Consider the following 27,313-nt stretch of genomic DNA (forward strand, 5'->3'; position numbering starts at 1 on the left):
CCTGTGTGCAATCTAAGTGTCACATGATCTGTCACATGATCTCAGTATATATACACCTGTTCTGAAAGGCCCCAGAGTCTGCAACACCACTAAGCAAGGGGCACCACCAAGCAAGCGGCACCACGAAGACCAAGGAGCTCTCCAAACAGGTCAGGGACAAAGTTGTGGAGAAGTACAGATCAGGGTTGGGTTATAAAAAAATATCAGAAACTTTGAACATCCCACGGAGCACCATTAAATCCATAATTAAAAAATTGAAAGAATATGGCACCACAACAAACCTGCTAAGAGAGGGCTGCCCACAAAACTCACGGACCAGGCAAGGAGGGCATTAATCAGAGAGACAACAAAGACACCAAAGATAACCCTGAAGGAGCTGCAAAGCTCCACAGCAGAGATTGGCGTATCTGTCCATTGGACCACTTTAAGCCGTACACTCCACAGAGCTGGGCTTTATGGAAGAGTGGCCAGAAAAAAAGCCATTGCTTAAAGAAAATAATAAGCAAACATGTTTGGTGTTCACCAAAATGCATGTGGGAGACTCCACACACATCTGGAAGAAGGTACTCTGGTCAGATGAGACTAAAACTGAGCTTTTTGGCCGTCAAGGAAAACCCAACACCTCTCATCACCCCGAGAACACCATCCCCACAGTGAAGCATGGTGGTGGCAGCATCATGCTGTGGGGATGTTTTTCATCGGCAGGGACTGGGAAACTGGTCAGAATTGAAGGAATGATGGATGGCGCTAAATACAGGGAAATTCTTGAGGGAAACCTGTTTCAGTCTTCCAGAGATTTGACCCTAAGCATACTGCTAAAGCAACACTCTAATGGTTTAAGGCAGGGGTGTCAAACTCATTTTAGCTCAGGGGCCACATGGAGGAAAATCTATTCCCAAGTGGGCCGGACCGGTAAAATCATGGTATATATAACTTAAAAACAACAACTTCAGATTGTTTTCTTTGTTTTAATACTATCAACATAAAACATAAAGCTGGAGCCTGAGGACAGTGTGTCCAAAATAGTACAAGCACAACATCACTATTAATCATAAAACACCTCAAGTTTATTTGAAAATTCTAAAGAAAAAGAACACACAAACCCACAATGCCTCAGTGATTCACAGAACTGTTTCACAGATCACAGAACTATATCAGGGTGTCATTTCTCAGGCAGAAATGTAGATACAAATAATGAAATCCTGTTCCCCAAACAAGTGCAAGAACCACAGAGTCAAGAATAGGTTAAATATACAAATAAAATAAAATCAATTAAAAACAATAGCACATCAACATAAAAACATATAAACATAAAGCTGGAGCCTGACAGTGTGTCCAAAATTTTTGGACAGTGTGTCCAAAATAGTACAAGCACAACATCACTATTAATCATAAAACACCTCAAGCTATTTGAAATTCTGAGGACAAACAACACACAAACACACAATGCCTCAGTGATTCACAGAAGTATATCACAGATCACAGAACTATATCAGGGTGTCTCATGCAGCACTTTAAGTGGGGTTGCATAGTTTATTTGACTACTGATACCTGGCATCTTTTAGCTTTCACCAGCGCATCAATATCAGGCGTCACATCCTGAGTGGCAGCCAACTTCAGGATGTGATTCAAGTGCTTGTGCGTGAGCCTTGAGCGCAGCTTTGTTTTATTTATGCTCATTACAGAGAACTTGCTCACAAAGATATGTGGTTCCAAACATGCACAACAGTTTTGCAGCGAGGGCTGTCAAGTTGGGGTAACCTGGCAAGAGATTCTGATAAAATGTGTCCAAGCCAGCTGCGGCAAATTTGCCATTCAAATCCGAGTCACACTGCAAGTATATTATTTCAAGTTGGATGCTGACGGGCAGATCAGAGGGATTCACGGTTAATGGCGAACAAAAAATGTTGAAGTCTTTCTCCAGTTCACCAAAAATCTGAAAGCGTTGCTCAAACTCCCTTAACAGTCCCGTTATTTTATCTTTGAACCGCTTCATGTCTGCCACATGTTGGGTCGCGCACACATTTTTCAGACAGGGGAAGTGAGCTGCATCACCACCGGCGAGTTGCGTCTCCCACAATGACAGCTTCAACTTGAAAGAACGTATGCTGTCATAATACTGCGTGGCAACTTTGTTGCACCCTTGCAGCTGTTTGTTCAAGTTATTCAGGTGCTCTGTAACATCCACCATAAATGCAAGGTCCTGCATCCATTCTGCGGAATGAAATTCTAACACTGGTTTGCCCTTTTCTTCCATGAACTGTTCAATATCTTCTCGTAAATCAAAGAAACGCCTCAGCACAGCACCTCGGCTTAACCATCTTACCTCAGTGTGGTATGGCAGGCCATAGATGTGGTCTTTCTCTCTGAGAAGGCTGTCAAACTGACGTTGATTCAGGCTTCTGGATCGGATGAAATTAACAGTTTGGATAATATAATAATAATAATATAATAATAATATAATATAATAATAATATAATAAAAATAATAACCACCTTCATGACGTTATCCATCTTTAATGACTTGCAACACAAAGCCTCCTGGTGCAAAATACAGTGAAAAGTCCAAAAATCACGTCTTCCATTTGCAGATTGCACTTTCTCTCTGAACTTTGTCACAACGGCTGCTTTTTTCCTGATCATTGAGGGCGCACCATCTGTAGCCAGGCTGACAGCGCGGGACCAGTCCACTCCGACCCTGTCCAGCGCGCCGACGAGTGCGGTAAAAATATCAGCTGCTGTCGTTGTATCTGTCATCGGCACCAACTCCACTAACTCCTCGGTGACGGTCAATGTGTCATCAACTCCGCGGATGAAAAAATGGCCAGTTGTGCAACATCTGTAATGTCCGTGCTTTCATCAATTGCAAACGAAAACGCAATAAATGACTTTACTTTTTGCTTCAACTGGCTGTCCAAATCCACTGAAAGATCGGAAATCCTGTCTGCAACTGTGTTTCTTGTCAGGCTGATATTTGCAAAAGCCTGCCGCTTTTCAGGGCACACAATCTCCGCTGCCTTCATCATGCATGTTTTTACAAATTCACCCTCACTAAATGGTTTTGAAGCCACTGCGATTTCATTAGCAATGAGGTAGCTAGCTTTCACTGCAGCGTCACTGATGTCTCGGCTGTGAGTCAACACAGACTGCTGTTTCTTCAGACCCGCCAACAGTTCATTCACCTTCTCTCATCTCCGCTGTCCTTGAAAGTTGTCATATTTGTCGGCATGAAGACTCACATAGTGGCGACGAAGGTTATATTCTTTCAGCACTGCAACATGCTCTGAACACACCAAACATACAGCTTTCCCATTCAATTCCGTGATTAAATAGGATGACCATTTTTCTTGGAACACTCTGCACTCTGCGTCCACTTTTCTCTTTTTTGACAGAGACATATTGGGGCAATGAGGGTGCCAAAGCACATAATGTTAAAAGTAGAAGCCGTAATAAATATCGCGGGCAAAACAAAGTAGCTCATTGGCTGCACGTGCTTGACCTACTTGCTCTGCCCCGGTATAAACAGTTTGCTTGCTTAACACAATTGCTATTGCGCCATCCAGTGGACGCAATTGGAACAGCAGTTTATTTTATTGAAAAATTGCAGCGCATTTTTATACTTTACAGTTTTTATTTTATTTTTATCATCTCGCGGGCCGGATTAAACCAGTTTGCGGGCCTGATCCGGCCCGCGGGCCGTACGTTTGACACCCCTGGTTTAAGGGGAAACATTTAAATGTCTTGGAATGGCCTAGTCAAAGCCCAGACCTCAATCCAATTGAGAATCTGTGGTATGACTTAAAGATTGCTGTACACCAGCGGAACCCATCCAACTTGAAAAAGCTGGAGCAGTTTTGCCTGGGCAAGAATCCCAGTGGCTAGATGTGCCAAGCTTATAGAGACATACCCCAAGAGACTTGCAGCTGTAATTGCTGCAAAAGGTAGCTTTACAAAGTATTGACTTTGGAGGGGTGAATAGTTATAGTTAGCTCAAGTTTTCTGTTTCTTTTGTCTTATTTCTTGTTTGTTTCACAATAAAAAATATTTTGCATCTTCAAAGTGGTAGGCATGTTGTGTAAATCAAATGATACAAACTCCAAAAAATCCATTTTAATTCCAGGTTGTAAGGCAACAAAATAGGAAAAACAAGTTTCTCCCATTCAACACTGCAGATCCTCTCAAGCTCTGTCAGGTTGGATGGGGAACGTCGCTGCACAGCTATTTTCAAGTCTCTCCAGAGATGTTCGATCGGGAGGAGTGGCTTCCGTCTGGCCACACCATAAAGGCCTGATTGGTGGAGTGCTGCAGAGATGGGTTTCCTTCTGGAAGGTTCTCCCATCTCCACAGAGGAACTCCCTGTCCAAGGCCCTTCTCCCCCGATTGCTCAGTTTGGCCGGGCGGCAGGCTCTAGGTAGAGTCTTGGTGGTTCCAAACGTCTTCCATTTAAGAATGATGAAGGCCACTGTGTTCTTGGGGACCTACAATGCTGCAGACATCTTTTGGTACCCTTCCCCAGATCTTTGCCTAGACACAATCCTGTCTCGGAGCGCTACGGACAATTCCTTTGACCTCATGGCTTGGTTTTTGCTCTGACATACACTGTCAACTGTGGGACCTTATATAGACAGGTGCCTTTCCAAATCATGTCCAATCAATTGAATTTACCACAGGTGGACTCCAATCAAGTTGTAGAAACATCTCAAGGATGATCAACGGAAACAGGATGCACCTGAGCTCAATTTCGAGTCTCTTGTCAAAGGGTCTGAATACTTATGTATATATTTGCTAACATTTCTAAAAACCTGTTTTCGCTTTGTCATTATGGGATATTGTGTGTAGATTGATGAGGACATTTTTTATTTAATCAATTTTAGAATAAGCCTGTAAGGTAACACAATGATGTGGAAAATGTCAAGGGGTCTGAATACTTTCCGAATGCACTGTAAATCTGACAGGAGAGTTTGAGTGATGAAAGTTGGACAGAGGATTTCAAAATCTCTGCGCAAGAAACACTTGGACGAACTTTAAAAAATGAATGTTTTGTTCTGGCAATTGTGCCTTATTCTGTGCCAGACTACAAACCATTATAAATAGATCATGCAAATAGCTAGGCCTATTTGCGTGATTGACTTGTCATTTCAATAGGCCTAGGCTACTGAATAAAATGTGGGTTTATAATTGTAATTCAACTTTGCCATGGTTTGCTTAGCCAGATGCAGGTAGCCTACAACCTTTGATAGGGCTACATCTAATTTCAGATAGCCTACAGTAGAATAGGTCAAATGTAAGCTGAACGAGTTAGCAGCTTGCTTAGCTCAAATTGACAGACTATTCAACATAGCGAGGCGATTACGAGGTAAGAAAGTGCTTGTGTTGCCCAATAGCCTATAGACTAATGATGGAACAGGCTACTGAGGATGTGGTTGTAATTTCAATCACTGAATCAAATATGAATAATATAGCTATGAACTGAATATGCTTGTCAACAACAGCCAGTGTTTGTTTTTTTACCTGTAGCCTAATCTGACTGACTGTTAGGCTACCGTCAATCTAATGCATTCTAACAACAGCTGATCAGCAATTGCGATAGAGCTGTAACGATGATCACAGTTGATAACTTCCAATTTAATTAACTAAACATGGCCATTAATAATTGCATTGCGTACTATGTCATCCAATTGTGTACTACGTCATCCATTTCGTGTGATATGTTACACATTTTGCAATTCGTGCGATATGTTACGAATTTGTTGTGCCTTAAGATCCTGGAGTGGATCTTTAACTCGCTTGATACAGTTTTGCATAAACAAAGTCAATGTTTGTGAACAAATGTTTATGTTCAAATGCTGCTCCTGTGAAGTAGTGACGTGCGACATACGCTTAGTTTCCTGAAACGAGTCACATATGACAAGGATTGAAAAGGATTTGCCAGTAGATTGTCGACTTGCTTCATGACGATGACTGCTTGTCTAGCTTGCTAGCTAAGATTTTGAAAGTATGATGTTGACATGATCAGTCCAGTCAAAGCTACGGTAGATATAACATATATATACACTCCTGAGTGGCGCAGTGGTCTAAGGCACAGCATCGCAGTGCTAGCTGTGCCACTAGAGATCCTGGTTCGAATCCAGGCTCTGTCGTAGCTGGCTGTGACCGGGAGACTCATGGGGCGGGCACAATTGGCCTAGGTTTGGGGAGGGAATGGCCGGCAGGGGATGTGGGTTCGATTCCCACGGGGGGGTATGAAAAAAAAAAAAGTAATGTATGCACTAACTGTAAGTCGCTCTGGATAAGAGCGTCTGCTAAATGACTAAAATGTAAATATAACGTGATTTGAAGTCATTTTATCTGTGACCAATGACCTTGAGTCTTTTTGGATGGGCACTTCTAATGTAAATCTATGGCAGCACCCAAGGGGCTTGAATTTTCAAGCTCTCCCCTTAGATTTTGTGGTGACGCAGTGTCCCCATAAGTGACAGAACAGTGAGCCAATCACAGCAAAACTAGAGAACATTACCAACCCCTACATTCCGTGTTTTCCGCTGGCTGCCCCACCACCACAGAAAGCACTGAGCTAGGATGAAACGCCTGCATTTTGGAGCTTCCTTACTCAAGAAAGCAAAAAAGAGACCATGTTTGTATGCAGCTTTATTAACTCACAAACTGATATGTGACACGTATTAATGCCAAAATAACATGTAAAACAGGCAACAAAAAACCATGAATGACGGGTCGCCACTGGTTCTGACATAGCCCAATAAGACATGTCAGAACTTCAATGAAAACTCCTTGATCAAGCAATATGAATTCTCTATCACGTCACAGAGCTATGATTCATGATATCGATTTTTTAAATAAATATTCCACCACCACCCCACTTCGGAGGACAACTTTATTAGTAGAGCATAACGATTGAGCTACACAATGATAGTGTAATTTCAAGACTCAAGCAATAACTGATCGAGAAGTAAATCAATTTTGAGGGAAGTATCAAGTATCACATTTACTTCCAGTCTTCCTGGGTACTGTTATGGGATACTTCTGTCCTATCATGGCTGAGATTCCCTGCCTGTTGTCAGGTTGTGTGTTAAATGGTCGTCCTCATTAACTTAATCAATCAATGAGCAGCCCGTCAGAGAATGTGATAGATTATAAGGCGTTCTCAGTTGTAGTGTGTGTGTGTGTGTGTGTGTGTGTGTGTGTGTGTGTGTGTGTGTGTGTGTGTGTGTGTGTGTGTGTGTGCATGCCTATGCACTGTACATCTCCCACAATCCTTGTATCAATAAAAGTGATTTAAGATGGGTCAAAAGTAATACACTAGGGAATAGGGTGCCATTTCAGACTAAACCTAGAGTATGTTACCCTGTGAGAAGAGGAGAGAGGTGTAATGGGATAGCGTGTGTATCTGAGCGATGTTTGGTGTTGGGTTTCTGGGATGTCTTGGAAAAGCTTCAAATCAAATCAAATCAAATTGTATTTGTCACATACACGTGTTTAGCAGATGTTATAGCGGGTGGAGCGAAATGCTTATGATTCTAGCTCCGACAGTTCAGTAATATCTAACAATTACACAACATATACCCAATACACACAAAAAAATAAGGAATGGGATTTAAGAATATATACATATGTGGACAAGCAATGACAGAGCGGCATGGACTAAGATACAGAAGAATATTATAGAATAGAATGCAGTATACAGTGAGGGAAAAAAGTATTTGATCCCCTGCTGATTTTGTACGTTTGCCCACTGACAAAGACATGATCAGTCTATCATTTTAATGGTAGGTTTATTTGAACAGTGAGAGACAGAATAACAACAAAAAAATCCTGAAAAACGCATGTAAAAATTTTTATAAATTGATTTGCATTTTAATGAGGGAAATAAGTATTTGACCCCTCTGCAAAACATGACTTAGCACTTGTTGGCAAAACCCTTGTTGGCAATCACAGAGGTCAGACATTTCTTGTAGTTGGCCACCAGGTTTGCACACATCTCAGGAGGGATTTTGTTCCACTCCTCTTTGCAGATCTTCTCCAAGTCATTACGGTTTCGAAGCTGACGTTTGGCAACTCGAACCTTCAGCTCCCTCCACAGATTTTCTATGGGATTAAGGTCTGGAGACTGGCTAGGCCACTCCAGGACCTTAATGTGCTTCTTCTTGAGCGACTCCTTTGTTGCCTTGGCCGTGTGTTTTGGGTCATTGTCATGCTGGATTACCCATCCACGACCCATTTTCATTATTTTGTGTTTCTTCCATTTGCGAATAATCGCACCAACTGTTGTCACCTTCTCACCAAGCTGCTTGGCAATGGTCTTGTAGGCCATTCCAGCCTTGTGTAGGTCTACAATCTTGTCCCTGACATCCTTGGAGAGCTCTTTGGTCTTGGCCATGGTGGAGAGTTTGGAATCTGATTAATTGATTGCTTCTGTGGACAGGTCTCTTTTATACAGGTAACAAGCTGAGATTAGGAGCACTCCCTTTAAGAGTGTGCTCCTAATCTCAGCTCGTTACCTGTATAAAAGACACCTGGGAGCCAGAAATCTTTCTGATTGAGAGGGGGTCAAATACTTATTTCTCATTAAAATGAAAATAAATTCATAACTTTTTTGACATGCGTCTTTCTGGATTTTTTTGTTGTTATTCTGTCTCTCACTGTTCAAATAAACCTACCATTAAAATTATAGACTGATCATTTCTTTGTCAGTGGGCAAACGTACAAAATCAGCAGTGGATCAAATACCTTTTTCCCTCACTGCATACATATGAGATGAGTATTGCAAGATATGTAAACATTATTAAAGTGACTAGTGTTCCATTTCTTAAAGTGGCCAGTGATTTCAATAGGCAGCAGCAGCCTCTAATGTGCTAGTGATGGCTTTTTAACAGTCTGATGGCCTTGAGATAGAAGCTGTTTTTCATTCTCTCGGCCCAAGCCTTGATTAACCTGTACTGACCTCGCCTTCTGGATGATAACGGGGTGAACAGGCAGTGGCTTGGGTGGTTGATGTCCTTGATGATCTTTTTGGCCTTCCTGTGACATCGGGTGCTGTATGTGTCTTGGAGGGCGGGTAGTTTGCCCCCGGTAATGCATTCGGCAGACCACACCACCCTCTGGAGAGCCCTGCGGTTGTGGGCGGTGCAGTTGCCATACCAGGAGGTGATACAGCCTGACAGGATGCTCTCAATTGTGCATCTGTAAAAGTTTGTGAGGGTTTTAGGTGATAAGCCAAATTTCTTCAGCCTCCTGAGGTTGAAGAGGCTCTGTTGCGCCTTCTTCACCACACTGTCTGCGTGGGTGGACCATTTCAGTTTGTCGGTGATGTGTACGCCAAGGAACACTGTGGTCCCGTCGATGTGGATTGGGGGGTGCACCCTCTGCTGTTTCCTGAAGTCCACGATCATCTCCTTTGTTTTGTTGATGTTGAGTGAGAGGTTATTTCCTGGCACCACACTCCCAGAGCCCTCACCTCCTCCCTGTAGGTGGTCTCGTCATTGTTGGTAATCAAGCCTACTACTGTTGTGTCGTCTGCAAACTTGATGATTGAGTTGGAGGCGTGCTTGGCCACGCAGTCATGGGTGAACAGGGAGTACAGGAGGGGGCTGAGCACGCACCCTTGTGGAGCCCCAGTGTTGAGGATCAGCGAAGTGGAGATGTTGTTTCCTACCTTCACCACCTGGGGGCGGCCCGTCAGGAAGTCCAGGACCCAGTTGCACAGGACGGGGTTCAGACCCAGGGCCTCGAGCTTAATGATGAGCTTGGAGGGTACTATGGTGTTGAATGCTGAGCTATAGTCAATGAACAGCATTCTTACATAGGTATTCCACTTGTCCAGATGGGATAGGGCAGTGTGCAGTGTGATGGCAATTGCATCGTCTGTGGATCTATTGGGGCGGTAAGCAAATTGAAGTGGGTCTAGGGTGACAGGTAAGGTAGAGGTGATATGATCCTTGACTAGTCTCTCAAAGCACTTCATGATGACAGAGGTGAGTGCTACAGGGCGATAGTAATTTAGTTCAGTTACCTTTGCTTTCTTGGGTACAGGAACAATGGTGGCCATCTTGAAGCATGTGGGAACAGCAGACTGGGAAAGGGAGAGATTGAATATGTCCATGAACACACCTGCCAGCTGGTTTGCGCATGCTCTGAGGACGTGGTTAGGGATGCCATCTGGGCCAGCAGCCTTGCTTAAGTGTCTTAATCACATCGGCCATGGAGAAGGAGAGGCCACAGTCCTTGGTAGTGGGCCTCGTCAGTGGCACTGTGTTATCCTCAAAGCGGGCGAAGAAGGTGTTTAGCTTGTCTGGAAGCGAGACGTCGGTGTCGGCGACGTGGCTGGTTTTCTTTTTGTAGTCCGTGATTGCCTGTAGACCCTGCCACATACGTCTCGTGTCTGAGCCGTTGAATTGCGACTCCACTTTGTCTCTATACTGATGTTTTGCCAGTTTAAGTGCCTTGCGGAGTGAGTAGCTACACTGTTTGTATTCTGCCATATTCCCAGTCACCTTGCCATGGTTGAATTTATTTTTCGGAAGCTACCCGGAACATATCCCAGTCTGCGTGATCAAAACAATCTTGTAGCGTGGATTCCGATTGGTCAGACCAGCTGTGAATAGTCCTTAGCACGGGTACTTTCTGTTTGAGTTTCTGCCTATAGGATGGGAGAAGCAAAATGGAGTCGTGTAGTGAAGTTTGAATAGTAATGGTCGAGGATTTTAGCAGCGCGAATACAACAGTCGATATGTTGATAGAACTTCGGCACCCTTGTCCTCAAATTTGCTTTGTTAAAATCCCCGGCTACAATAAATGCAGCCTCAGGATATGTGGTTTCCAGTTTGCATAAGGTCCAGTGAAGTTATTTGAGGGCCGTCGTGGTATCGGCTTGAGGGGGGATATACACGGCCGTGACTATAACTGAAGAGAATTATCATGTTTTAATCTTCCTCAACGATCTGAGAGTGTGTTCCCTGAGCACGTGGAGAGAATGTCCAAGAGAGAAGGCCTCTGATTGGTTCCAAGTGGAGCAACATCTAAGAGGGAAGGCTTCTGATTGCCACATTTTTTGTGTGAAAAAAATTACTCTACAGCAGGGTACAGACTGTGTTTTTACACAGTTGGATGCACAATAAGTGTTTAAGTGTATGTTCATGTTACTGTGTGCATGCAAAAGTGGGGATTTCCAGACAATTACAGTATATGGTATATTCATGTTGTAATTAATGTGTGTGTATGCGTGCATTTCTTGGCAATTTCTCACATGGAATAGCTTTCCTTTCTCAGAACAAGAATAGACTGACTAGTTTCAGAAGAAAGGCCATTTTGAGACTGTAATCGAACCCACAATTGCTGATGCTCCAGACACTCAACTAGTCTCAAGAAGGCCAGTTTTATTGCTTATTTAATCAGCACAACAGTTTGCAAAAGTGTTTTCTAATGATCAATTAACCTTTTAAAATGATAAACTTGGATTAGCAAACACAACGTGCCATTGGAACACAGGACTGATGGTTGCTGATAATGGGCCTCTGTACGCCTATGTAGATATTCCATAAAAAATCAGCCGTTTCCAGCTACAATAGCCATTTACAACATTAACAATGTCTACACTGTATTTCTGATCAATTTGATGTTATTTTAATGGACAAAAAAATTGCTTTTCTTTCAAAAACAAGGACATTTCTAAGTGATCCCAAACTTTTGAACAGTAGTGTATGTTTTTGCATGTACATTGATTGATTAATTATTCTTATGTTACACAAATATAAATTACATTTTTCTAAACTATTCCAATCTGTTACTTGGACTTGTTGCACGCGTTACTGAAATGGTTGTTCCAGTTTAGATGTTTAAGGTAGTCTCATGTCTTAGTCTTCCCATCACTTTGCAAGCCAGCATAATGTGACTTGCAGGCCTGATGTGGCCTGTAAACTATGAGTTTCAGGCCACTGTATTAGGGTACAAGTAAAAAAGAAAGCCTTATGAAATATTTTACATTTACATTTGAGTCATTTAGCAGACACTCTTATCCAGAGCGACTTACAGTAGTGAGTGCATACATTGTCTCATACTGGTCCCCCATGGGAATTGAACCCACAACCCTGGGCCATGCTCTACCAACTGAGCCACATGGGACCATTTTGCATTGTATTGGCTTAAATAATTACATTTGAATGACAACATATCCACTCAATTGCTGAAGGACACAGGACTGAAAATGAATGAATGCAACAACCATGTCACTGTCACTAGCAAACACAGTCATGGGTGGTACTGGTAACTGTAAAATTCACTCGAAAGGTACCCTGGGAAATATACAAATAAGGCTCAACACCCTACAGCAGGGCTCTTATTTTTAAGTGGATAGTGAATAGGCTGCCATTTGGGACGGACATAAAGAGTTGTTTTCGTCATGTTCCCATCTCTTCTCAGTCTTTATTTAGCAACTATTTAATTGCTTTCTCACTCTCTGCCTTGCAAACCTGATGACCTGTAGCAGTACTTGGCTGGCCTAGTTCACTCAGCGATGGCACCGATTCAACCACTGTTGACTGTTTACTATGACAGAGAGACAGACAGAGACAGAGAGAGAGAGAGAGAGAGAGAGAGAGAGAGAGAGAGAGAAAAAAAAAAGAGAAAAAAAAGAGAGAGAATGAGGGAGAAGAGAGAGAGATAGATTGAGAGAGTGAATACATGCAGGCTAAAACATTCACTCAGATCACATTTCATAAATTCATATTCATATCCATTTTTGTTACTCTGAAAACACCACAGTTGTAATTTCTGGCTTTTGTTGAGACATTTCATATTCGAGAAGGAATTTATATTGCCTCGTAAACAACAGGCTAAGGCTGCGTGGGGGGGGGGGGGGGGGGCAGAGAAGAGACAGAAATAAAAATAGTCTACGGAGGAAAAGGGGGAGCTGGAGTACGAGGATAAAAGAAGATCTTTGTTCTCCAGCACCCTCCCTCCCACCGCCTGCATCCCCACCCAGCACACCTTCACCTCAAGACGTTCCTCTTGAGACATGTTCTGTCCCATCCTGCCCCTGCTTCTCCCTCCCAGGGGGGCACGCCCTATACACACAGAGTGCCTGTCACTCATATCCAACATACCAAGATGGAGGGAGAGAGAGAGAGAGAGAGAGAGAGAGAGAGAGACCCCATTAATAACTGCTGTCTATCTCCACTTTGACCTCTCTCACATTCCTCCTCTCTTTGCTTATTAGCAATTTATTTGAAAGAGAGAGAGAGGGGGGGGGGGGGGGTAGTTTAGCAGCACATTCACCACTCTCTCAAACGGCTAACTCCGACCTCTTGCGACACGGAGTGGGCTAAAGTAGGCAACTAGAGACGTTGCTGACTGTGTGTTTGTGAGGGGCCGGACAAAAGGCAATTTTAAAACCGTCCTGCGTCTCCTGACATGTTTACAGACATCCCCCAAACAAACAAAAACCGACTCTTGGAGACTGAGTGCACAGCTGGTAAATAGTTAAGGGATAATGCCCGAGAAGCCAGTGTTTGGAGGATATATTGGCATGGGTGTTGTTAGGCATTGTTAAGCCCGAGACAAAGTCATATTCAAATAATGATTGACATATTTTCATTAAAAACGTTAATTTTATTAATAATATTTAGTCCTTCCACAAGATATAGGCCCGACACAAATCTAGGGTTGCTACCCAAGCTGGCTGGTCGTTCAGTCTTTTTGTTCTGTATCTATGGACGCGATCCAGTCGTTCGTTCTAAATGTTCCATTGCCATACTGGCTGGCAACATCCTTATACCTTGCTTGCTAGCTAGCCAACTACGGCTAACTTACAGTCAAGTCAAAAAGTGCAGCCAGAATAACAGCAAAGTAGCTGCATTTGCATTTGTTTTCTAGTGACATTTATTTGGATACATCCATAACAATGAGCTAATGAGGCACAATTTTGAATATTGAAACAATGTTGCAAATATCGGAGAGACAGACAGCAAGGTTTATACAAATCTCCGCTGTTGAAAATTAAATGTTAGTTTAAATAAATATGAGATAATGTCTAGATGCTTTTCATAGTGGAGATCAAGTTTATAAAGTGCCTGGTTGGGCTGATGATACATTGGATTGCGCAGTCGTATGGAACAGAGTAAATAGGCATTTTAATGTCCTAGATTTAGCCGGTGGTAACTTGTGGAATAGACACCGGCTGGAATGCAGTTTTAACCAATCGTCATTTAGGATTAGACCCACCCGTTGTATAGATACTGTATTTCAGTCAGCCAGGTGGCTAGCTGCCGGCAGAGACTTCTATTGCAGTAACATTGAAGGGCTCTGGCTAGTATTTTCCAGTTAGAAGGATGAAGTAAAAAGCTAACGTTAAATGGAGCCTACCTCAGCAGGAGCAAAAAATAGGCTACTAAGTTATCATAACAACTTTGCTTTACCGACAGTGTCATCATCTGGATATGTGTGCAACAAAAGTTCAATTACCATTTCTGTCAAGCCGTCTACACATAGAGTTTGACGCATATGTTCGATAATCCAACGTAGGCACCACACAGAGCGCTTGATTAGTAGTGCCTAGGAATACAAACGTGAATGCTATGTCATTTGAGAAAATAGATATCTATGTAAAGAGTTACAACTGACTGAACAATCGCTGATGCTACGTGTCAGTGTGAATAATTTCATGGGTATAACATTACAATTGTATAGCTAATAGGCTATGTGTTTGTAGATCGACTGAGCAGCCAAGGTGATAATGGCTGGGGTAATTCTTGCTTGATTTTGCTGTTTTTGCTCCAAATAGCATTTTAACATAAAACATTTTTTTGTATAGAAATGCAGCAAATGAGCTTCACCTTTTATTGTTTTTCATATACTGAATATCTCCCTGTGCGTGTATGCTAGAGACACCGTTTCTTGCAGTGACTGCAGCTCAATCCCCTCTTTCCGCTGATAATTAACGTGCTCCTAATCCATAGCATTGAGCTTGTGAAAGCGGTGTTTTCTACACATGAGAGGATCCGGACAAGAAAATCATAATGAAATCGTCTGTAAAACCCGAACCGTTTGCGCTAGCAACTCATACAACCTCATCATCAAAAGAGGAGACTCATGAACACGACAGTGTCCTAATTTCGAAAATGTCTTCTCACAAACCTGACAGTACAGACCGAACCATTTCAGCTACATACTAATACGCCACCAACATCGACAGATAAGACTCTCAAGAACATTAAGCACTCACCTTTGCTCTACCATGCACACAAGCTTAAGGGGAGTCTTCAGAAGGTAACCCAGTACCGGCTGTAAAAATGGCACAAAAGTGACTAAATATATGTTGTTGTTCTTTATTCCCTGAGTTTTCTTATATCTCCTAGATATAGGACAGACACTTCAAAACCTTATTCCTCATGAATATGTCATTCCATGCGTTTCAATGGTTTATAGCACTGAAGCCCAAATTCAATATGTTTTTCAAATAATTGTTTTATATATATATTTTTATACCTACAGGAGTCCTAAAATTCAAAATCCAATAGCTAAATGGTCCATGGTATGACCATCTTAAAACAATTCCATATGTTAGCTTAGTAGCTTTTCGCGAACCAAGGGCTTAGACTTAGACTTAAATCTCCACAGCCCCGTAGATATAACCCTAAACCCATATTGACATTTTAGGGGGATCTTCATAAATCTCACTTTCTATTTATTCCCGCTCCTAAACAGCCCTCATATGTCAATGTGAACACTGTTTCAAAACAAACGCTTTTAAAACTTGACAAATGTTAAATGCTGGGTTTAAAAACAACCCAATTTGGGTTCTTTGGTAACCCAACGCTGGATAAATATTGGACAGAACACACACAGGGTTAGTTTGACTCAACCAGTTGGGTTGCGTGAATAACCCAACATGTTGGGTTAATTTAACCATCAGTTAGGTATTTCTTACTTTCATACTGGGTTGACCTAGCAGCTGGGTCTTTTTTAAGGTAATCCTTAGGTTATTTTCAATTGGAGGTGTGGCTTTCAGATATATCTTATTGGCCAACCGTGAGAGTAAATTACATTCCTGTTCATCATGTTACATTTTCATACCGCAAATTACAATTTTCCAAAATAAACAAAATTCTTCATTGAAAATTACGATTATTTATTGCATATTATACTAAGGTGGTATCTATCACAACACTGGGATTTGCATAGGCTTTTAAGGAACTCATACACTTCTGTTAACCTAATTGAATCTATAAAACCTTAGCTGAACCTCAACCTTAGCTGAACAGATAAACAGGAATGACATTTACTCCTGGTGGGTGGCTAAAAATAACTATCTGAAAGCCACGCCCCTACTAAACTACGTCTTCTGATCTGACCCGCTGGGTAATATCTCAATAACCCAGCACCAATAACCCAGAATTAACAAGTAACAACCCAACCATGCTCTTTTAAAGAAAACAACCCAAATAAGTGACCGATGCTTGCAACCCAGCAGTTGGGTCATCCAAACAACCCAGCATTTTTTAGTGTAGGAAAATAAATATAGCGGGGATATTGATGGCGCTCTTAATGGGTCTGAATGGGGGTCAGAAGAAAGTACGTGGAAGGAGCAGTCATCATGTGTAGCTAGCCATAATACCTATGACCACACTACATTCTGCTGGACTAAAAGCCTTCAAGAAACATTTACACTTTACATTCCTCATTTACATTTCTCAGTGACAAAAACAGAGAAAAAGACAATGGAGGGCCCTATTTTCCTCTAATAGGTGTTAACACATAGCACCATGAACCGTGAGTACTGCAATCTCTGTGCACCAGATGTTGACCTATAAGTGGTGGTGCTACTATTAGCTCCCTCTCATTGGCCCCAGCAAAATGACAAGCTGTGGAGTAACAATCCTTCAGAGAGATGCACTGCATGTCTCTATTAGAGAACAGGGGTGAAAGAGAGAGAGGGAAATGGAGGAGGCAGAGAAAAGAGGTGTACAGGATGGAGGGAGTGCTGGACATGGAAGATGCCAGGGGAGGCTCCTCAAGGGAGAAAGAGGAGGATGGTCTACCTCATGAATTTGAGGAAACAACAAAAACAATGACAAATATTCAAACATCCTCTTTATAAATAAATACGTCATCCCATTGGCTTAATTAGAAGGTCAATCTAACTTTTAATTCACCAGCCACTACTAGAGATTACACTGTGTGTCTCTGCCAGGGACTGAGTAGGTTAACCACAGCGCAATAAAGAAAAGAGATAATGAAAGCTATGGCGGTAGCACAGTATAAGGATTATAATGGTTTTGACTTATTGACTTATTCTTCCAAACATCTGGGCCGGGTCCTAGCCGCCCTACACGCCACAGGAAAATACACTATTGTGGACGCCCAGAACAAAGCTATTGAATTTGTGTCTGTACTTTGTACTGTATGTTGCTTTTCCCTGCAGTGAAAGCTCAGGATTTAGAGCACAGAGAGGGAGAGAAAAGTTCACGACATGCTTCCCTCTGTGGAAAGATTTAGTGATCCCTGCCTACAATAAAATCCAAGCAGCAGTTTGATGTCTGTGCATGAAAGTGTTTCTGGGCTGGTGTGGCAGAATAGGGAGGGAGGGAGTAGTGGAGAGGAGAAAGGGGATACTGTGAAAGGAGCACGGCAGAGGAGAGTTGAGGTGTTATAAACCAGCGCCCTACACAAAGGGCCCACTGTGCAGGGTTGGCCAGCAGGTCACACACTCGCTTAGTCTTACACACACTACTGGTTAGTAGCTCGTGGGCTCCAGACATGCGCCTACACACATGCATGTGAACGGACACAGATGGACATGCATGCAAACAGATACACAACCATGCACGCATGGACGCAGACACACAGAAATCCTCCTGGGCCCCTCCATTCTGAAATAGCCCGGCATGAATGTGCATTCATATAAGACAAATAAGGAAAAAGTGAGTGCAGAAAAAGGGGTGAATGAGAGAGAAGGAGAAGATTAATGAAATGAGAGGAGGAAGAAAAGAAGGCAGTAACACATTCAACAAGGCTTTTCTTTTCTCTGGTGACAGTGTCCCATTGTTCCGAGTCTGAGAGCAAGCAGGGGAAAAACCACTGGATTTGTGGAATGTATGATTATTATACATCACTCTCTCTTCCCCCTAATTTAAACGCAGGTTGACATTTATTGTCATGAGTCTTGCCCTGGAGGCAGAACTGAGCGATTTCCCCTTAAATAGGCCAGCTGCAAAATCAAAATTGGATTAAAAAAAAGCAGTGTAGGTAAGGTTAGGGTTAGGTTTAAGATCAGATTTTATGACTTTGTATATGTGCCAGCTAGTTACCACTCTGCAGAGCTTCGTCCAGAACAAAATTAATGACGGTGAAGGCTAACCTGCACTTTAAACATCCCCCTAATAATAGTTAATAATAGTTATGCAAACATACATAAATACAGCGGTCATTTCCCTAATCACAGGGAGCACCTTGGCAGACACCCGCACTCACGACATCATACCCCCAACAGATAGTGGGGGGGGCAGAGAGGGAGTGAGAGAGAGAGACATGGAGAGAGAGAGGCAGACAGAGAAAGAGAAGTCAGAGAGAGCGAGGAGAGAGGTATGACTTTATAAGACATATTACTCTTACGGCCCCCAGAATGCAGACCCTGTGCCTGCCCACCTCTACCATGCCCCCACAGTGCAGCCTGCCAATAAAAAGCACAAGGTACTGAACAAACACTGTGAAATTAAATAGTCGAATAAAATAAACAAGACATTCAATGGAAAATTCTTCCCACTGTTAATTCGTCCCTCAATGACAACATTAAATCAACGTTTATTGGTCGCCTACACAGATTTTCAGATGTTATCGCAGGTGCAGCGAAATGCTTGTGTTTCTAACTAGGGAATTATACCAAGGATCATTTAGTGTGTCCAAAATGTTGACTGGTACTGTATACTACCAGTCAAAAGTTTTGACACACCTACTCATTCAAGGGTTTTTCTTTATTTTTACTATTTTCTACATTGTAGAATAATAGTGAAGTCATCAAAACTATGAAAGAACACATATGGAATAATGCAGTAACCAAAAAAGTGTTAAACAAATTATTCAAATAGCCACCCTTTGCCTTGATGACAGCTTTGCACAATCTTGGCATTCTCTAAACCAGCTTCACCTGGAATGCTTTTCCAACAGTCTTGAAGGAGTTCCCACATATGCTGAGCACTTGTTGGCTGCTTTTCCTTCACTCTGCCGTCCGAATCATCCCAAACTATCTCAGTTGGGTTGAGGTCGAGGGATTGTGGAGGCCAGGTCATCTGAGGCAGCACTCCATCACTCTCCTTCTTGGCAAAATAGCCCTTACACAGCCTGGAGGTGTGTTGGGTCATTGTCCTGTTGAAAAACAAATGATAGTCCCACTAAGCCCAAACCAGATGGGATGGCGTATCACTGCAGAATGCTGTGGTAGCCATGCTGGTTAAGTGTGCCTTGAATTCTAAATAAATCACAGACAGTGTCACCAGCAAAGCACCCCCACACCATAACACCTCCTCCTCCATGCTTTACGGTGGGAACTACACATGCGGAGATAATCCGTTCACCCACACCACCTCTCACAAAGACACGGCGGTTGGAACCAAAAATCTCAAATTTGGACTCCAGACCAAAGGACACATTTCCACCGGTCTAATGTCCATTGCTCGTGTTTCTTGGCCCAAACAGGTCTCATTTACATTTACATTTCAGTCATTTTGCAGACGCACTTATCCAGAGCGACTTACAGGAGCAATTAGGGTTAAGTGCCTTGCTCAAGGGCACATCGACAGATTTTTCACCTAGTTGGCTCGGGGATTAGAACCAGCTACCTTTCGGTTACTGGCACAACGCTCTTAACCACTAAGCTACCTGGTGTCCTTTAGTAGTGGTTTCTTTGCAGCAATTCGACCATGAATACCTGATTCACACAATCTGAACAGTTAATGTTGAGATGTGTCTGTGACTTGAACTCTATGAAGCATTTATTTGGGCTGCAATTTCTGAGGATGGTAAATCTAATGAACTTATCCTCTGCAGCAGAGGTAACTCTGGGTCTTCCATTACTGTGGCGGTCCTCATGAGAGCCAGTTTCATCATAGCGCTTGATGATTTTTGCGACTGCACTTGAAGAAACTTTCAAAGTTATTGAAATGTTCCGTATTGACTGACCTTCATGTCTTAAAGTAATGATGGACTGTCGTTTCTCTTTGCTTATTTGAGCTGTTCTTGCCATAATATGGACTTGGTCTTTTACCAAATAGGGCTAAATTCTGTATACCCCCCCTACAAATTCCACAAATTAACTTTTAAGAAGGCACACCTGTTAATTGAAATGCATTCCCCAGTCCATAACGATTGCAAGCATTCCCATAACATGATGCAGCCACCACTATGCTTGAAAATATGGAGGGTGGTACTCAGTAATGCATTGTATTGGATTTGACCCCAACATAACACTTTGTATTCAGGACAAAAAGTGAATTGCTTTGCCACATTTTCTGCAGTATTACTTTAGTGCCTTGTTGCAAACAGGATACAATATTTTTTATTCTGTACAGGCTTACTTATTTTCACTCTGTCAATTAGGTTAGTATTGTCGAGTAACTGCAATGTTGTTGATCCATTCTCAGTTTTCTCCTATCACAGCCATTAAACTCTGTAACTGTTTTAAAGTCACAATTGGCCTCATTGTGAAATCCCTGAGCGGTTTTCTTCCTCTCCGGCAACTGAGTTAGGAAGGACGCCTGTATCTTTGTAGTGACTGGGTGTATTGATACACTATCCAAAGTGTAATTAATAACTTCACCATGCTCAAAGGATATTCGGTGTCTGCTTTTTCTTTATTTTCTTTTTTTACCAATTATTTGCAAGGCATTGGAAAACCTCATTGGTCTTTCTGGTTGAATCTGTTTGAAATTCATTGCTCGACTGAGGGACCTTACAGATAATTGTATGTGTGGGGTACAGAGATGAGGTAGTCATTCAAAAATAATTGTAAACTATTATTACACGCAGAGTCCATGCATTTTATGTGACTTGTTAAGCAATTTTTTACTCCTGAACTTATTTAGGCTTGCCATAACAAAGGGGTTGAATACTTATTGACTCAAAACATTTCAGCTTTTCATTTTTAATTAATAAAAAATGTCTCAAAACATAATTCCACTTTGACATTATGGGGTATTGTGTGTAGGCTGGTGACAAAAAAAACAACATTTAATCATTTTTAAATTCAGGCTGTAACACAACAAAATGTGGAAAACAATAATGTGTGAATACTTTCTGAAGACACTGTATATAAAGATGTTTATAGACAGCATGGACAGTATATGAATAGAAAAGTTGTGTACAGCATTAGTTATATAGGATGAGCCATGATTCGAATACAGTATGTACATATAAAGTGGGTATAAGTGGGTAAAACATTTTTAAAGTGACCAGTGTTCAATTACTATGTACATAGGGCAGCAGTCTCTAAGTTGCAGGGTAGAGTACCAGGTGGTAGCTGGCTAGTAACATTGAATACATTGTTTTTTTTATTCGTGTTGCGCTGTTGGCGGTAGGTGCACTTGATTCAGGAGCCCTACGCACAGCTAAGCAAAGTATTCCCATTTTGAACCATTTCAACGCCGCCTACGTGGTGAACCGGGAAATCTGTGGCTAAGCATACTGTGCTGACCAATCTGATAGCTCAAATCATGACCCCGGCCACAGCAAAGTTTGATACTAGCCTACGTGAGATTTCATAACTTTTAAAACCATGATCAAAGAATAAAAAGCTGCTGTTTTTATGAGTGAGTTCATGTTTTTATTCAGCATTGTCAACACTGTTTTTATTCAAAACTATTACAAAACATAAAACCCGCTTCTTCCTACTTCCACTCACGCTGGAGCTGCAATGAATGAGTAGCCAAGTGTATCAATAGCCCTGCATTTTTATTATTATTATTAGCAGCTTGTCGTGTCTATTTTAACATCAAGGAATATTTCACTTTCTCTGGTCAATCTCACCAGAGGAAAAGGAGGAGAGAGCAGGGACCTTGAGAGGCGGACCCTCTGCTGCTCTCTCCCTCCCTTTGCTGAGACAAATGCCGTGTTCATAACAACTCGGAACTCTGAAATCTTCGACTTCCAACTTCAAGGCAACTAGGAACTCTGAAAGAAACGAGATCCAACTGGGAAAAATAGCTTTGAACAGTCATCCAACTTGGAATTGCAAGTTGGAGAGTTCCAACTTTCCCACCTGAAAATCACTGACTTCATGATTTGACCTCACGTTTCTTTCCTTAGTTCCCAGTTGTCTTGAAAGCACCATGCTCATCAGATGCAGGTACTATCAGTCCAGTAAAAGAAAAAACTAATGATTTGCAAATTATTTCAATTTATGCTCAGCTGTGCCTCGCAAGTGCTACACCAACTGATCTATTTTGTTATCAAAGCTTAAGTTTTGAAATATAATATGGTCTGAGAATAAAAATATTGGCAGGCCAAGCATATAGCCAATATGCTGTCATAATGTATTAGGCCTACTACACAAACCTCATTCCTACAGAACTGTTTTTCTTTAGGTTAACGTTATTTTTAAGTAATGCTTCTTTTTTTTTTATCTGAGTGGTAGATCTCGGCTTGCTTTTTGACTGCGAAGGTGATCTTGACTCAGAAAAGGTTGATGATCAATCATCTAAACAAACAAATAAGCTAACATTTAGAAATTGGGATACAAAAGTTATGTTGAAATGTTGAAATGTTTTCTAACTCTAGAGACAGAAGAGGCTTTGGCTGTACAATACATTTTCCATAAGCAGAGCCCCTAGTAAGCATTAAGGCTAACCATCCAATTGTTGAGAGAGTTACCTCATGATAATCTGCTGGATGTTTTGTGATGGAAAGCATACAGTGCCTTGCAAAAGTATTCATCCCCCTTGGCATTTTCCTATTTTGTTGCATTACAACCTGTAATTTAAATTGAGCTTTATTTAGATTTCATGTAATGGACATAAACAAAATAGCCCAAATTGGTGAAGTGAAATGAAAAAATTAACTTGTGTCAAAAAAATCTAAAAAACAAAGAACGGAAAAGTGGTGCACGCATATGTATTCACCCTCTTTGCTATGAAGCCCCTAAATAAGATCTGGTGCAACCAATTACCTTCAGAAGTCACATAATTAGTTAAATAAAATCCACCTGTGTACAATCTAAGTGTCACATGATCTGTCACATGATCTCAGTATATATACACCTGTTCTGAAAGCCCCCAGAGTCTGCAACACCACTAAGCAAGGGGCATCACCAAGCAAGCAGCACCATGAAGACCAAGGAGCTCTTCAAACAGGTCAGGGACAAAGTTGTGGAGAAGTACAGATCAGGGTTGGGTTATAAAATAATATCAGAAACTTTAAATCCATTATAAAAAAATTGAAAGAATATGGCACCACAACAAACCTGCCAAGAGAGGGCTGCCCACCTAAACTCACGGACCAGGCAAGGATGGCATTAATCAGAGAGGCAACAAAGAGTCCAAAGATAACCCTGAAGGAGCTGCAAAGCTCCACAGCGGAGATTGGAGTATCTGTTCATAGGACCACTTTAAGCCGTACACGCCACAGAGCTGTGTCACGTTCGTTCATGAACGGGACGGACCAAGGCGCAGCGTGATATGCGTACATGTTTATTAAATATCAAACCCAACGACAAAATAACAAACAAAACGAAACGTGAAGTCCAAGGCAGCACAACACAACATACCTTAACACGGAACAAGATCCCACAACCCACTAGTGCCAATAGGCTGCCTAAGTATGGTCCCAAATCAGAGACAACGAGCGACAGCTGCCTCTGATTGGGAACCACACAGGCCAACATAGATCTAGAATACTAGATCCTACAACATAAAACAAACACAACAAGGAATATACACACCCTGACTCAACATATAACCGTCCCCTGAGTCAGGGCGTGACATTACCCACCCCCAAAGGTGCGGACTCCGACCGCACAACATAAACATAACAGGGTAGGGGCCGGGTGGGCATTCCGCCTCGGAGGCGGATCCGGCTCAGGGCGTGACGACCTCTCACTCTTCGCCTCCCTGTTGCGCCCCTGGTCTGGTCTAGACCTCGGCGCGTTGCTTCCCCTCTCCTTCCTCCCACTATACTCCAAGCCCTGTCTGGACCCTGGTGTGGGAGACCCCGAACCTGGAGAGGGGCTGATGTCTGGGTCTGGACTGGAGCCGCTGACCGGAGCTGGACCGGGCACCGGTGGAGCGGACTGCTCAGGCTCCGGACTAGAGCCCGGTGGAGCGGACTGCTCTGGCTCCGGAGTGGAGCAGCTGACCGGAGCTGGATCAGGCACCGGTGAAGCGGACTGCTCTGGCTCCGGAGTGGAGCAGCTGACCGGAGCTGAACTGGGCACCGGTGGAGCGGACTGCTCTGGCTCCGGAGTGGAGCAGCTGACCGGTGCCGGACCAGGCACCAGTGGAACAGGCACGGGCCGTGCCGGACTGGACACACGCACCACTGGCTTGGTGCGAGGGGCCGGAACAGGCCGGACCGGGCTGGCGACGCGCACCACTGGCTTGGTGCGAGGAGCAGGAACAGGCCGGACCGGGCTGGCGACGCGCACCACTGGCTTGGTGCGAGGAGCAGGAACAGGCCGGGCCGGGCTGGCGACGCGCACCACTGGCTTGGTGCGAGGGGCAGGAACAGGCCGGTCCGGGCTGGCGACGCGCACCACTGCCTTGGTGCGAGGAGCAGGAACAGGCCGGACCGGGCTGGCGACGCGCACCACTGGCTTGGTGCGTGGAGCAGGAACAGGCCGGGCCGTACTGGGAACACGCACCACTGGCTTAGTGCGGGGATCAGGAACGGGCCGGACCGGACTGGCGACACGCACCACTTGCTTGGTGCGAGGAGCGGGACTGGGTTCCTTTATTAACCCCCGCTCCTTCTGCTGCCTAACCAGCTCCTCTCGTCGTGCCTCTACACCTTCCTTCTGCTCCCTCTGAACCAATAGCCCCTGTAATCTGGTGGCCTCCTCTCCTAACCAGCCGATCCGCCCTGTCGCGGCCTCCTGCTGCCTCGTCGTCCACACCGTGTGCCCCCCAAAATGTTTTTCTTGGGATTGCCTCTCCACCCTGATCAGGGCCATATCCTCTCTCATCTCCTGCCAAGTCCATCCTCTCTGCTCCTCCTCGGCACACTGCTTGGTCCAGGTCTGGTGGGATCTTCTGTCACGTTCGTTCATGAACGGGACGGACCAAGGCGCAGCGTGATATGCGTACATGTTTATTAAATATCAAACCCAACGACAAAATAACAAACAAAACGAACCGTGAAGTCCAAGGCAGCACAACACAACATACCTTAACACGGAACAAGATCCCACAACCCACTAGTGCCAATAGGCTGCCTAAGTATGGTCCCCAATCAGAGACAACGAGCGACAGCTGCCTCTGATTGGGAACCACACAGGCCAACATAGATCTAGAATACTAGATTCTACAACATAAAACAAACACAACAAGGAATATACACACCCTGACTCAACATATAAGTGTCCCCTGAGTCAGGGCGTGACAAGCTGGGCTTTACGGAAGAGTGGCCAGAAAAAAGCCATTGCTTAAAGAAGAAAATAAGCAAACACGTTTGGTGTTCACCAATAGGAAATGTGGGAGACAAGCCAAACTTATGGAAGAAGGTACTCTGGTCAGATGAGACTAAAATTGAGCTTTTTGGCCATCAAGGAAAACGCTACATCTGGCGCAAACCCAACACCTCTCATCACCCTGAGAACACCATCCCCACAGTGAAGCATGGTGGTGGCAGCATCATGCTGTGGGGATGTTTTTCATCGGCAGGGACTGGGAAACTGGCCAGAATTGAAGGAATGATGGATGGCGCTAAATGCAGGGAAATTCTTGAGGGAAACCTGTTTCAGTCTTTCAGAGATTTGAGACTGGGACGGAGGTTCACCTTCCAGCAGGACAATGACCCTAAGCATACTGCTAATGCAACACTCAAGTGTTTTAAGGGGAAACATTTAAATGTCTTGGAATGGCCTAGTCAAAGCCCAGACCTCAATCCAATCGGTGGAATCGGTGGTATGACTTAAAGATTGCAGTACACCAGCGGAACCCATCCAACTTGAAGGAGCTGGAGCAGTTTTGCCTTGAAGAATGGGCAAAAATCACAGTGGCTAGATGTGCCAAGCTTATAGAGACATACCCCAAGAGACTTGCAGCTGTAATTTCTTCAAAAGGTGTCTCTACAAAGTATTGTCTTTGGGGGGGTGAATAGTTATGCACGCTCAAATATTCAGTTTTTTTTGTCTTATTTCTTGTTTGTTTCACAATAAAACATATTTTGCATCTTCAAAGTGGTAGGCATGTAGTGTAAATCAAATGATACAACCCCCCAAAAATCAATTTTAATTCCAGGTTGTAAGGCAACAAAATAGGAAAAATGCCAAAGGGGGGGAATACCTTCGCAAGCCACTGTACATGAGAGTTGAGATTAATTGTGCATTACCCCAAACATGGAATAATTGGAACAATAGTATTCTAGCTGCTACATTCAGTTGAAGAGTTGTTAAACGTTCACTATCTTCTCCTCAAATAGTTCATTTTGGGTTTGACAAGAGAAAATTATTGTTATACATTTACCTACAGTACAGTACATGCAGCTAAAATATTTCCACTAGAAACTCAAATCTGCTGCCTTGGGTATTTCATGTTTTTCATGTAATTATGTTATTATCAAAATGCAACTTTTCTGGTAACAATATGCAGTAGCATGTTTTCAACTACTTCTAATCAAATCAAATCGAATTTTATTTGTCACATGCGCTGAACACTCAGCAGTTAATTGTGGTAAACAAAAAGAGTCTGGTCCATCCTGAATACACCACAGGTGTAATTACTAACCTGAGGATCAGTTCAGAGTGTGCTCCTCTGCTTTCGCTATCAGCAAGCTATTTACAACGCCGCAGGTAAGCTATGTTCTTGTTGCTTTGACTTAATCATTTTGTTTTCTGGATGATTGCGTCCCAGCCTCGTCAGGTATTTCTTTCCTAGGCTAAGCACGAAATTGCTTAATTTAAACCTTAATTGAGGTGCGACCTTTGACCTTCTGTTCGCACACCGCCACAGTTGTTGTTACCCCAGGTTACCTGGATTAGATTGAGAGGTCTGTTCAAAACAAGGCGTGCTGATGTGAACCAGAGGTAATAAAAAAGACTCACATCTGACTTCTAACTGAACCTGCAGCACCAAACATGTCAAAGAAAACAACATTACCCATGA

This window comes from Coregonus lavaretus (genome assembly GCF_964263955.1).
Source record: "Coregonus lavaretus genome assembly, chromosome: 1".
In the NCBI taxonomy this organism is placed as follows: Eukaryota; Metazoa; Chordata; class Actinopteri; order Salmoniformes; family Salmonidae; genus Coregonus; species Coregonus lavaretus.